The sequence below is a fragment of the Lissotriton helveticus genome, chromosome 2_1 (genome assembly GCF_964261635.1).
Source record: "Lissotriton helveticus chromosome 2_1, aLisHel1.1, whole genome shotgun sequence".
Lineage (NCBI taxonomy): Eukaryota > Metazoa > Chordata > Amphibia > Caudata > Salamandridae > Lissotriton > Lissotriton helveticus.
In genome coordinates, this window is record NC_136059.1 from 283942099 (window position 1) to 283957440 (window position 15342).

The 15342-nt window shown below is 38.7% G+C and overlaps 1 protein-coding gene across 1 annotated transcript in view; it reads left to right on the top strand.

Annotated features, from left to right (window-relative positions):
* The first annotated feature begins 6807 nt into the window (after positions 1–6807).
* The window catches only part of RAB27B (RAB27B, member RAS oncogene family), a 787666-nt gene continuing 779131 nt past the window's right edge, over positions 6808–15342 (top strand). Inside the window, exon 1 of the mRNA XM_078674822.1 lies at positions 6808–6927. The gene's annotated coding sequence lies outside the window, so the exon portion shown is untranslated. The remainder of the gene's footprint in view (positions 6928–15342) is intronic.

Sequence of the window (15342 nt, forward strand, 5' to 3'; positions counted from 1 at the left end):
TCTTGCTCTTTGTATACTTTGTTGTAACGGAATTGTTAGTCTAGGCTCGTTTATTTTCTGATCTTCAAACACCGGTATTACAGGTCCTATAGTTACTGGTACAGTTACAGCTTCCATATTCCTAGTAAGATTCTGAATCAATTCATGTGCAGAACACTCATAATCAGTCATATTTGGCTGTTCATTACTTTGTCTTTCTGCACTTTGCACAATTCTGTGCGAATCATTAATCTGTACAGGAGTTCCTGTAATTCTAGCTTCTCCTATTGGTGTACTCGGGACATATCTGGTTTCTACTCTTTCGGGAAAATCTCTAAAATGTTATGTTGTCTTGGTGATTCATTTACTCTTTCTTCTGACATCGGGGCATTCGGGGTAGTCCATAAAGAACTTGGCTGATATGGGTGTGGTCTTCTATTTAATATTTCTTCTAAAACAGCATCCTCTGATTCGCTTTCACCATAACTTTGATTTCCCACTTCTGTATTCTTTTTCTTTTCTGTACTCTTTCGTCCCTCATATTCTTCAACCAATCTGATGGGATACATGCCATCGCACATACTACTATCTCTCCATCTTCGCATTCTAGTCTCATGTGTTTCTCCCTACAAATCTCGGCCTTTACCTCTCGGTCTAAGATACCTACTCAACCTCTCGCTCTCCATTTGATGCATCTCATCTTCCCACTCAACTAATGCCTCAAATTGAGTTGGTCTGGGTCTTGGCTCTAGTTTCATCATTTTGTCTCTCAAAATTGCCAAATCAAACGATCCTCCTTCTGGAAAAGCTAATACACCATCATCCTTGGTATAATGTACCCAATTTTCCAACCAAACACACGAATGGTAACCATATTTGCTCAACATATAGGAAGCAGGCGTTTTCGGTGAAGGAAGTACCTTTCCCTCTCTCGTAACTACCTCTTTGTCTTTTACAAACACGTTTTTCAGCTTTTTAAACCATGAAGATTTCTTTCTGTCATCATCATAATAGTAGTATGACATTTTCGGTAAACTTTCCTACTTTCAAAAGATCGCGTACTATTCTGTTGTTGATTCCGTAACATCAACCTATCACAGCGCGGTTCGCACTAATGTACCAGTTAGAACACAATACGTCGTTATAGTGCTTAACCAATAGCCTTTGCTGCTTTCTGTGATGAACCAATCAACACCTACTCTGTCTTGGTCACGCGGACCAATCCCAGCGCGACACTTTTGACGTCACCAGCGCTCCGGCTTCTGCAGCGCCGACTGACCCCTCCTTTACAGGATTTTTTCAAGAAGCCGTATTTACAAGATATTTTACAAAGTCAGTTAGTAACTTACATAAAACAAATCTACTAATCTGTTTCGCTAATAAAGTGATAGAATTTTCATTCACACAAGTATTCTGTAGCCGGAGTAGACGACGCTTATCTCCTCAGAATTTTTAGACTCGCTGATAAAGCAACACTACTGGCTTTACCCTTCTATCAGGCAATAACGATCTCGCTTCTCTAGGAAAGCACATATAATAGCGTCAGTCCCAGAGTTTCGCTTGAACGCGTAGTGCAATATCATTTACACAGGCTTTGTATGACATTCCTCAAGTCTGGAGAAAATAAACCATCTTCTTGCTGTGACTAAGAACTCACCAAAGAATCTGCTTCTGTTCTTCAATACTTATCAGTCATTGTACTGTCTATGTGATACCTTATTGTAGTTGCGAGAGCATAGCTGTATTTATATGTCTAGTCCTTTGACTTTTTTAGACGGTTAAGGGTGTTTTTCCGCCTGCTCTTCACGCACTACACACAAACCTCTCACATCACACATTGTAACGTATTAACTGAGGCAGTGCGCCCTAGAAATCTGTAATTCCTAAAAACCCCTTTCCAGTGTATCATTTACACACGTTCATACGGAAAACCCTTTTCATATATTCATGAACTCTGTGTTACCAGTAGGCAGCGCGTCCACTAACACACCACAGAATTCCTCTTTTGTTAGCAAAAGAGAGACGCCACTCCCTTTACCCTTCAAACAAGCTCGGGTTAAGAACTATTACTCTCCCAGCAGTAAGTTTTAGTCGGGAAGCACGGAATGATCCCTATACTTGAAGGCTGAAATTTTATAGACTGTCCTCACTATACATTTATCCTTTCACACCTAAAGTCCCTAAACATTGATATGCGCCGATACCACCGCGGTATTTGACAATACCCCTTTTTTTTAAACAGACTAATTCACTGTGCGACTACCTTGCCACACTTCCTCCACCTGCAGACGGAGGCACTGGCTTCACCCTACTCTATGAAGCCTTTGCAGGACCACATGTAACGTAATACAAACTCAACAGATGTTAGTCATAATTCTGTACATCAAACTCTATATAGTACTTTACCATAACCCTAGCTAATTTCCTTAGCAACCACTACTCTGCTACCAAGTATATAACTGCTACAGCGCGGCTCCAGAAATCATTTCTAATTAACACTCACCATTACCCTGAAACCTTAAACCATACAAATCATGCATCAGTAGGGCCCATAACACTGCGCATTTACCCTGTCCACTTACACTTGGCTTCAAGGCTCTGGTGAATTGCTGCAGAGAAACGCTGTAACATTTTAGGTGGAGCGTCTAAATCTATTTATCTATTATTTACATCTGCAGATTCAAAGACAATTTACCATGTTTTATTCAGACCTGAATTATTCAGACACACCACCATAATGGCAATGGACCTGCTAGAATGAAAATTAGGCGTAGGAAAGAATTCAAAGACCAGCTCTTACTTCTTCATTTCTCTAATTTTTATTCAAAGCCAAAACTTTAATATGTCTGACATTTAGACATTAGCAAATCTTTATTCTTAAAACTTAAACTTTATTTCAAAATGATCATTTTATTTGAGCTCAAGAAAAATCGCTTTATTATAGAAGACAGTTAGAATTAGCAAAGAACAAATAGTTCCAAAGTCAATCTCTCCTAACATCCCTAACTAACACCCTCATCTTATCCTTGTATCCTGCAAAGCAAACAAGGAAGAAAAACAATTAGAAATCTTACATCCAGGAATCGGTCAGCAATTGGGCAGCATCTCCGATAGAAATGGAAAAAGCGACCCCAACTAGACAAATCCAGGGGTTTTTATACCTTAATTCCCTAACTTAATCTATCTAAAAAGTAACTAACATCTCTTATTCAGTTTCTCATTGGACAATTTCGGGTTGGTGAGCATCATCTCACCATTACAGCATTTAATTCTCAACGTGTCAGCGAAAAATGAAAGGGGCTTTGTTTTAGGACAGTCTTTGGCCTAGGCATTTCCTTTAGTGGCAACATCCATATTTCTTCCCAGGCTCTGAGCATGACATCATCCTTGCTTGGCACACATCCTAGGTTCCAGGCCACATCAGCCTTGAACCTCCTCGAGCACAGGCAGTTCACTCTGACTTGCAGGTTTTGGCGCGCCTGCGCTGTCCAGCTCTTGCTCACAGTTTTACCCAGGCAGCCATTTTTGCACAGGCCTCAGAGGCCACTTTTGGAACTATCATAGAAACAAACACAGATTCATGTTAAATTATGAATTCAACCCATTCTGTTTACCTCCCACCTTACTAATGTTTCCCAATTAGTTGTTACCTAGCACATAAGCCACATAAATGCGTTTTATACTTACAATTCGAGCTCTCCATCACATAAATGAATACAAAAAGCACGTTTAAAATTGCGTTTGTTTACGAATAAGCTGCAAATTAGTTCACAATACGATAACAATACATATTAGCTGGGTTTATTTTTGCAGCATGCAAGCAACGTTAGTTCTCCCCATGTGTAAAATAATAAAAAATAATGTGTGCACTTTACTCTATGGTTGGTTAATTTCGAAAAACATGCAATCAGTGAACGTTACTGTTATGGGATATTAACTTTACGAGGGGTACACAAAATTTTGCGTTTGCTACCTCGCTCCATCAATACATACAGTGGGTGTGGCTCTAAATACACAAAGAATTTGCAAATTGTTAACAGTAGTGGATCGGTTATCAACTGATACTGCTGGAGGGTTCTTGATGGTCAATACCGAATTGGTTGCGATCAGATCAATAGTTTTACAAAATCGACTTGCACTTGATACATTATTAGCCAAAGAGGGCGGAGTCTGTAGAATGTTGAAAGTGCAACATTGTTGCACTTACATACCTGACAAAAGTGTTGAGATTAAAGGGTATGTAAGAAATATTACACATTTCGAAAAAGAGCTCAAACCACTGGAGGTTGATAGTGCATGGAAGAGACTTACTGATGGTCTCTCCTCTATAGGTAGTTGGCTTTCTAATGTAGGAAAAAGTTTTGTAGGTAGAAAACTGATGCCAATGGTGGGAATAGACTTACTAGTTTTAGGGATAATAATTTGTTACAAATGTCGAAAGCACAAAAAGACATATACAGTAAATAGGATAGGAAAAAAGAGAAATATTGATGAACTTGAATTAGAAGAGTTGAATGGAATTATATACTAGAAAGTGAAAAACTTTCACACAAACAATGAAAAGAAACAAAATTGAAAGTTTGAAGAGATTGAGTTGGGTTAATTGTGAAAAGTTAGCATCTGTTTCATTAATTAGTGATGATATAAAATATCATCAAAGAGGGGATTGATGGAGCAAGGAATCGCACGTAATGCGACTTGCTTGTAATCAGTCCTCTCGACATGACGTTAATGTACTAATCAACATGTTTGTATTATTAATATCACATTACACGACATCTGAGGGAAGCTTGCATATGTGCTTTTACTAATGTTAATCCGCTTGCAATAATATGGTTGCTGTTACGCGGGATTTCCTACTACGCATGCATCTGTCATACTCATGTGACATGACGTCTTTCTTGGCTTGGAGGGAAACTTTTGCTTCTGCGCACTAGAACTAAAATGGCTGCTCTGTGTTACAGCATGCATGAAGCTTGCACTGCTGCTTTTGCTAAGCTGTTCATTCTGCTTAACACTAACGCAATAGTTAAACATAAAGTATTGGGAATAGAGTAGAGATAAGTGGTATACAGTGCATTAATTTATTCTGTGTTCTCAAATTGTTTCTTTTCTATTCTTACATGTAAATCAATTTGGGCCTGACGCCTATTGCTGAACTCCATCTTGGAGAAAATTGCGACTGCGCACAAATCACAAAGTCCATGAAGCAGAGTGACCTTTGAAACGCTGCCAAAGAGCCAACTTGGTAGAAGATGCTTGTGGGAACCTTACCTCTTGACCCTACAGAGGAAACTAGAGTTCCAAAATTGATTAAAATGTAACAAATATTGGAACATTCATTGTCGGGTGGAATAAAATATACATGGGAAAATAAAAGTTGATGGGCGGGAGCGTTAATAGAATATTCAAAAGAAAAGTTTCATTTTAGTATGGTGTGATGACCTCTCCTCATTTCTTGTCCAATCAAAATTGGGGATCCTTACACTTGCAACATTGGGGGGTGGTACACTGACCTGGAAAATAGTATAACTAGGGTAGGCTTAGCTAGTTAATTTGTCCGACTTGTCTGAATAGCTGACCTGTCACTGACCCAAAGCACTCAATAGGTGATCGGGAGCAGAGGTGCTGGCGGAGCCCTCTGTCAGAGGGTTCGAAACCCATATCGGGGTTTGCAAGCTGAAGTGCTGGCGAAGCACTTTGTCGGAGAAATCTATAACCTTTACCGGGCTCTGGCTGTTAGCTGCAGAGAGGGAGTAACGCAGATGTTGCAACTTTAACTGCGGGTGCCGGTCTTAGCCTGTGGTGGTCCTGTCCTGATCCAATTTGGCTTACCTGTCCTGATTCTGATCTGCACCTACCTGCCTTTATGGTGCATGACCCGTGGCCAGGGTTAGTTCTTCACACCATTCTAGGTAAATATAAAATGTGGGTACTGTCATTGCTCTGTTTCCTTCTCTCTTCCCACCCTAACGTTAAATGATAAAGGTTTTGTATATTGTCGTATTTTATCGTTCTGATTCCTTCTCTCTTTCCACACTCTTGTCAAATGCGTAAAGACTGCTTTATAAGAACTCTGCATTATTTTATTCTAATCATCATTTTCCTAATTGAGAATTTTCTATTGTTCAATGCTTGGATTATGACATTTTAAAGATTTTAGATAAAAGTTTCAAACCTTTCCTGAGTTGTGTTTATTTTATGAGTGCAAATGTTATTCTACCTATTATTCTAACACCTTTGATCTCATAGGACTTTAGGTACAGATGACGAAGATTGGTAAGACAATGGTATAGGTCCTAAATAAAATTTATAAAACACTGATTAGAGTAAGGGCACAGGTTACCTGATTAAAATCTCATCATATATTGTTTAGGGGCCCAGGTGAGTCGGGTGACCTGCGCGCTCTATCAACGCCGTCCCCCCTGCCAAACAGCTGGACTTCACTCTTTGCCCTCTCTGGGACGAGGAGCTGGGCACCTTTCGTGACATCACCTCCTGTTGTGACGTCACTCCCAGTGACAGCGTCCCCCCACTTCTTTCTTTACGACTTGTGCCCTGGGCAAGGCGGTGTTGCAGGAGGTGAGAGACAAAAAAAGAGTGAGAGAAATGAGGTTGTGAAAAGGAAAGAAGTGGCAGCGTGAGAGGTAATGTAAAATGAGTTATTCAGTGCAACAAAAATAGCAGAACTCTGTATATATACAAGGGCACAGAACACTGTGCATTCTTTCTCTTTCAGCTAGGTTAGCGCTCTCCCCTCAGTCAGTTGAGTCACAAACATTTGCTTGAGGTGAGTTCCTCACATCCGTGTTGAAGCTTTCAGGGCACGCCTTCTTCTCAGACAATCCTTCCACACAGAAGCATTCGCGCTTTGTGTATCAGCCCAGGAGTGCTGCTAACGAGGACACGGGTCTGCGGGAAATAAGTGCCTTTTGGAACTTCAAAAAAGTAAGTTTATTACATTTTTGTTTTGTTAACAACTACGGTCAGTCAGTTTTGCCAAGAGTTTATAGAAGTATTTTTTCAGTAACTGGTGCGAGGTTGTAAAGACGCACGGGCTGCTTTGACTTTACAGCTTTTAAGTTTGCTAAGTGGGAGAGACGGGGTTATTCGTGGAATGTATGCACGCCCAACCAGCGTGTTCTTAGCTGCCCCGCGCCTGTCCTAAAGCCACGAGGCATAGAAACTGAAAAAGGCACCCCCACCTCAATATGTCTGATATTATTTTCAGGATGCCTGCGCTCCTGATATCCGTGATATGCCAGTGTGGCTTCTGAGGGAACAGCTGTGTAGGAAGTAATACGCACGGAAATAAACACTATGCACATATTGTCTGACTTATCGTGGCATTTGATTTAAAAAAAAACCTGTTTTAAAGAATCCCCCAAAAGTCCTGGCATGCAGGACTCCGTGTTGTGAAATTTTATAACTTGAGCAGGGGATCTGCTGTTCACAGCTGGAACATGTCAGGACAGTTTTCTGAGATAGATGGACGAGGGACATAAAATCCATCGAAAATGCTACCCACTTTGCCTTTTATTCCTTAAAAATGTCAACTCTCACACCTGGCTGGTAAAGGAACAAAACCATCTGTCAAAGATCTCATTGCCACACCCTCTAATCCGCAACCGCTGGATGCGTGTCATCAGCAGGGCTACCCTTTCATTGGTCAGAGAGTACTTCTGTTAAAATTCTTTTAAAGGCAAAGCAACACGTGATGAGACATCTGATTCCTGACCATGCTATTCTAAATGTCCCCAGAATTTTAAAATCACACTTGTCGCATAGCAAAATGTTTTGCATATTTCAGTGATTAAACGCTCTTTCATGATACAAGTATTATTCGAGTTACTGAACACGGCTTTGTATTTTTTTTAATGTTTCTTTGATTTTGTCTCTATTATAAAACCAGACTTACACCTAGGATAAGATGTAGTCTATTTTGCAACATTTATTTATTGAGCAAAAATAGTTCTGTCAGCTTACATAACGAACTGAATCGGCTCTTGAGAAATGTATAATGTGTGTTCTTATTACCTAAGAGAATAGGTGTAATTTAATGAAACACATAACGTGCATTGCGCACACACTACATGGAATGTTATGGTACAGCAGCGTGAAGTTCAGCCAAACTAGGAAGAGGCCTCGGGCATCAGGGTTCGATGCACTAGGGGTCCAATCATTCCTAGGTAAAGAAGAGGGCATTTTCAAGACAGGCTTTCCTAAAAGAGCAGAGTACAGTTGGATCAGATGGATGTAAAGATAAGTCGGGTTTGATGAGATTGAAAAATGTAACATGGGTGTGGTGTTAGTTGGCTGAGCCAGCTTTGCACTCCCAAAGTTTGCAGCTGAAAACATTATACAAAATGGCACACAACGTTACATTTTGCTTCAATTATGTTTAATTTTAAAATATGCATATCAATGTAATGGATTGCATGGCTAGTGTCTATGGTATGCTCTAGTGATAGAAGATGTCTTCTTATAGAACGAGTTGACCAATGTAGCCCGAAACAGTAGACTAGAGTACAGTGGCCATGTGGTCGTTCCATATCCAAGGTTTACGCGTGTTTTTCTTTCATTCAAAATAAAAATGAAGGCTAGGATGGTAAAATAGAGCAGTGTGCACTTTTCTATCAACGTTTCTGAAATTGTATGCAACATCTAAAATTCAATGAAAGCTGGACTATCTACTCAGTGATTGGAGACTATCTACTCAGTGATTGGAGACTATCTACTCAGTGATTGGATGCTCGTATTGGATGATGTTAAAAAAGTTAAATATCCTAAATACAGGCAGCCTAACTGATTTGTTCAACGAAAAATCCCATACAGTTTTGATGCCCTATGCTACAGTGTGGAGTAGCGGTGCAGTGAAGTTAGAGCAATGTGTTGGTCAAGATGTTAGATGGACCTCCAAGGTGCATCCATCACTAAACCTGTTGATCCCTGAAAGAGAGAATAGTGGTTTTCACTGCCATAAGCAGTACTGATTAATCCAGTAGTATATACAATCTGGCCCTGATTAACAAAAGTAAAGTTACACTTTTGTGTACGTTTACTACTTTTTGGTGTTCACAAACTATGTGTAGAGTTTTATGACTCCGCATTGCCTATACGTATGTGTGCGGCGTTCTCTGCATCCGGAGACTCCGCAATCGAAGTGAAGAACTGTGCAGCATATATATAGGGCCTGCAAAGTGTAAGTCTAAGTTTAACTTTTTTTAATCAGGCCCTCAGGCTCTTCCAGATATAAGGATTTGGAAGCCGAGAGTTGTTGTTTATGATGTACCTTTCTTTTTTGCAATCTTTTACCATTATTTGGGTGGGTTGAGCTTTAGGGTTTTTTTTAATGGAGATGAGCATGTTTTTTCAAGAGGTTGCTTGCTTTTGCACAATTTAACATTTTTTTTGTCCTTTTATAGAATTAGAGCTAAGAACGTGTAAGCCTTACTAGAAATGAGTCACTCTAATTGAAAGCAAGCCAATGGGAGCATATTGCTCTCGCTGGGGCCAGTCTCAATGATGAAGCTATTCTCAATCACTGAGTCTTGAAGAGAGTGAGTCTTGCTCACTCTGAAATTATTGTTAGGGAAGCACGTCTAAATTTCTGGGAGTCTCGGCAATGCCTTTTAGTGATAGTGAGTTTCACTCACCAGGAGCCCCGGAAGCCTTTCCCACAGAAAAAGTGTAGCAAAATTGTAATAAATATATATATCAAGAGCACTTTGATGCTTGAAACGCGTCATCCGCGAAAGGTTAAAAGAATAAACATTGCCTTGCCTGAAGCCGTGGGGTCCGTCTCTTCATTTCGCCGCCGTGGTGGAGGTTTTGAAGATTTGTGATATATATATATATATATATATATATATATATATATTCACTGAAAAAACCATAGGTTATAGACCATATATAGTTAGGAATTAGCATTTAGAAAACCTTATTTTACTCACACAAAACCATTGAAATTCCATATATAGTTAGTTGCACTAACTATATATCGCGCACCCGCAATCCACTGCTGATGATGTCACATATTACATCATTCATGACATGGTCAGTGACATCACTGATGACATCACTGATGACATCTCAAATGACATCACTGATGACATCTCAAATGACATCACTGATGACATGATGACACACCAATACCAGTTACTACATACGCACTCACTGATTCCTACGTCTACACACACATTCACTCATTCACCCATACAATCACTCATACATACAGTCACTCATTATTACAACACTATCATATGCACTCATACACCTATGCAGACAGTCACACACTGCCACTCATCCATGGAGTTACTCACACACCAAGTCAGTCCTGTAAAGAATCAATCACACTTCCATTTCCTCATCTATACAGTTAAACACAGAACACCATACTTCAGTGACATCACTGATGACATCACTAATGACATCTGAAATGACATCACTGATGACATCTCAAATGACATCACTGATGACATCATGACACACCAATACCAGTTACTACATACGCACTCACTGATTCCTACGTCTACACACACATTCACTCATTCACCCATACAATCACTCATACATACAGTCACTCATTATTACAACACTATCATATGCACTCATACACCTAGTCAGTCCTGTGAAGAATCAATCACACTTCGATTTCCTCATCTATAGTTAAACACAGAACACCATACTTTTCACACATATACTAACACATACTTACTCTCTTATACAATCACTGATACAAGTACACATTGATATGCACAGAGTCACACACCTCCCAGCCAGCCACACACACACTCAGTCTTCCATACATCCAGTCATTCTTCAATATGTAAAACGTATTTAAACTTTACAAAAACACACAGACACTAGATGATGTCATCAGTGATGTCATTTGAGATGTCATCAGTGATGTCATCAGTGATGTCACTGACCATGTCATGAATGATGTAATATGTGACATCATCAGCAGTGGATTGCGGGTGCGCGATATATAGTTAGTGCAACTAACTATATATGGAATTTCAATGGTTTTGTGTGAGTAAAATAAGGTTTTCTAAATGCTAATTCCTAACTATATATGGTCTATAACCTATGGTTTTTTCAGTGAATTTTCAAGGTTTTGTAAATGCTAATTCCTAACTATATATGGTCTATAACCTATGGTTTTTTCAGTGAATATATATATATATATATATATATATATATATATATATATATATATATATATATATATATTATATATATATATATATATATATATAACATTTCTATGGCAAAATGAAACCCCTTATTTTGTTCCTTTTCAAATTAAATGTAGTAAGTGTTACCACTTTATTCCAATCAAGATGACTTCAGGTGTGCCATACTTTTGTCATAAGTAAGACTGTTAGCGTTCTAGTTGTTCTTTAAAACACTCTGGGACATTCTGTCACTGGGCTATAGTTGGGCTACATCTGGCTGATATTTGGGCTACATTTGTTTTTTTTGTCTCTGGCGGCCATCTTTGGGCTACATTGGGCTTCATTGGGCTTCATTGGGCTACATTGGGCTACATTTGGGCTCCAACATATATATAGCCCAATGTAGCCCAATATATATTTTTCAAAGTTAATTTTCGTAAAAACCACTGGAGCATATATCTTGAGACATAGCAAAGGCACATCGGGCTACCAGTCCCTACAATTTTGCCAAGTTTCGTGGAAATCCATTCAGCCGTTCGAGCTAAAAGTGAGTCCAACCGCCCTATGGAAAACTCAATGTTAAAAACATGTTTTGGGACCCCCCTTTTTTCTCGGCCCCCGCTTGACGAAACCCCCCCAAATTTTCAGGGGCTGCTCAGAAACGAAATGTTCCATTTTCCAGAAAATTTCAGCCAATTCCGTCCTCAAACGCCAAAGTTATTCAACATAGAAGTTTCAAAAATCCCATAGGAAAAAAATCCTAACTATATATACCTACTGGCGACCGCCAGTAGGTAATATATAACATTTCTATGGCAAAATGAAACCCCTTATTTTGTTCCTTTTCAAATTAAATGTATTATGTGTTACCACTTTATTCCAATCAAGATGACTTCAGGTGTGCCATACTTTTGTCATAAGTAAGACTGTTAGCGTTCTAGTTGTTCTGTAAAACACTCTGGGACATTCTGTCACTGGGCTATAGTTGGGCTACATCTGGCTGATATTTGGGCTACATTTGTTTTTTTTGTCTCTGGCGGCCATCTTTGGGCTACATTGGGCTTCATTGGGCTTCATTGGGCTACATTGGGCTACATTTGGGCTCCAACATATATATAGCCCAATGTAGCCCAATATATATTTTTCAAAGTTAATTTTCGTAAAAACCACTGGAGCATATATCTTGAGACATAGCAAAGGCACATCAGGCTACCAGTCCCTACAATTTTGCCAAGTTTTGTGGAAATCCATTCAGCCGTTCGAGCTAAAAGTGAGTCCAACCGCCCTATGGAAAACTCAATGTTAAAAACACGTTTTGGGACCCCCTTTTTTCTCGGCCCCCGCTTGACGAAACCCCCCCAAATTTTCAGGGGCTGCTCAGAAACAAAATGTTCCATTTTTCAGAAAATTTCAGCCAATTCCGTCCTCAAACGCCAAAGTTATTCAACATAGAATTTTCAAAAATCCCATAGCAAAAAAAATCCTAACTATATATACCTACTGGCGACCGCCAGTAGGTAATATATATATATATATTATATATATATATATATAACATTTCTATGGCAAAATGAAACCCCTTACTTTGTTCCTTTTCAAATTAAATGTAGTAAGTGTTACCACTTTATTCCAATCAAGATGACTTCAGGTGTGCCATACTTTTGTCATAAGTAAGACTGTTAGCGTTCTAGTTGTTCTTTAAAACACTCTGGGACATTCTGTCACTGGGCTATAGTTGGGCTACATCTGGCTGATATTTGGGCTACATTTGTTTTTTTTGTCTCTGGCGGCCATCTTTGGGCTACATTGGGCTTCATTGGGCTTCATTGGGCTACATTGGGCTACATTTGGGCTCCAACATATATATAGCCCAATGTAGCCCAATATATATTTTTCAAAGTTAATTTTCGTAAAAACCACTGGAGCATATATCTTGAGACATAGCAAAGGCACATCGGGCTACCAGTCCCTACAATTTTGCCAAGTTTCGTGGAAATCCATTCAGCCGTTCGAGCTAAAAGTGAGTCCAACCGCCCTATGGAAAACTCAATGTTAAAAACACGTTTTGGGACCCCCCTTTTTTCTCGGCCCCCGCTTGACGAAACCCACCCAAATTTTCAGGGGCTGCTCAGAAACAAAATGTTCCATTTTCCAGAAAATTTCAGCCAATTCCGTCCTCAAACGCCAAAGTTATTCAACATAAAATTTTCAAAAATCCCATAGGAAAAAAATCCTAACTATATATACCTACTGGCGACCGCCAGTAGGATATATATATATATATATATATATATATGCATATATATATATATATATACATATACATATATATATATATATATATATATATATATATATATATATATATATATATATATATATATATATATATATATATCAATGCTCCTAAATTCTCCCCCAAGGTTCTTTCAATGAGAAGAAATACAGCACTCACGGGATCTTCAGCTTAAACGGATTTAATATCAAGACAGAAGCGTTTCGGGAAGCGTCCCGTCCCTTCCTCGGTGTCCCCGGTGTTTAAGCTGAAGATCCCGTGAGTGCTGTATTTCTTCTCATTGAAAGAACCTTGGGGGAGAATTTTGGAGCAATGATATTCACGCGGTACACCACCGTGTTACAGTGCCCGCCACGACAGTGACTCGCAGGATGGTGTTTTTGGAGCATATATATATATATATATATATATATATATATATATATATATATATATATATATATATATATATATATATATATATATATATATATATATATGTGTGTATGTATATATATATATATGTGTATATATATATATATATATATATTCACTGAAAAAACCATAGGTTATAGACCATATATAGTTAGGAATTAGCATTTACAAAACCTTGAAAATTCACTGAAAAAACCATAGGTTATAGACCATATATAGTTAGGAATTAGCATTTAAAAAACCTTATTTTACTCACACAAAACCATTGAAATTCCATATATAGTTAGTTGCACTAACTATATATCGCGCACCTGCAATCCACTGCTGATCATGTCACATATTACATCATTCATGACATGGTCAGTGACATCACTGATGACATCACTGATGACATCTCAAATGACATCACTGATGACATCACTGATGACATCTCATTTGACATCATTCTTGTGCTAATACGATAAACCTCTTCAGACTCTAATATAACCTTAGATACACTCAGTGTATACAGACACTCACACACTGCCACTCATCCATGGAGTTACTCACACACCCAGTCAGTCATGCAAAGAAACAATCTCACCTCCATTTCTTCAACTATACAGTTAAACACACCTTACATATTGAAACATATACTAACACATATTTACTCTCTTATACAATCCCTGATACAAGTTCACAATGATCGATACAACCACTCACTCATTCAGTGGCTCTCATGCACAGTTATTTATATATGCCAACTCTCACATGTACTGTGTTTTACATATGTACTTACTATGACATGTAGCATTGAGATATCCATTCACTCATCAATACACTCATGCACACAGTCAACTGCCCATGTAGCTGTTTCCACATGCACTCTTGAACTCATACACCTAGTGAATAAACTGTTCACACATCTATGCATAGAGTCACACACCTTCCAGCCACCCCCACACAAACTCAATCTCCCATAGAAATACTTGGGCAAGCAATTAATAACACATATAGCCTCTCGTATAGCTAATGATCAACACATGCAGCAGTTTACAGAACAACAGACATAATGATGCACAAATTAAGACAGTTTAGTCACTAACCCATGCATTCAGTGAGACACATTTAATCACTCACTCATACAGTCAGTCACGCACCTACTAAATCCTTCATCCAGACACTTATACATCCACTCATTCTTCAATATGTAAGATATATTTTAACTTTACAGAAACATACAGTCACTGGATGTTGTCATCAGTGATGTCATCAGTGATGTCATTTGAGATGTCATCAGTGATGTCATCAGTGATGTCACTGACCATGTCATGAATGATGTAATATGTGACATGATCAGCAGTGGATTGCAGGTGCGCGATATATAGTTAGTGCAACTAACTATATATGGAATTTCAATGGTTTTGTGTGAGTAAAATAAGGTTTTTTAAATGCTAATTCCTAACTATATATGGTCTATAACCTATGGTTTTT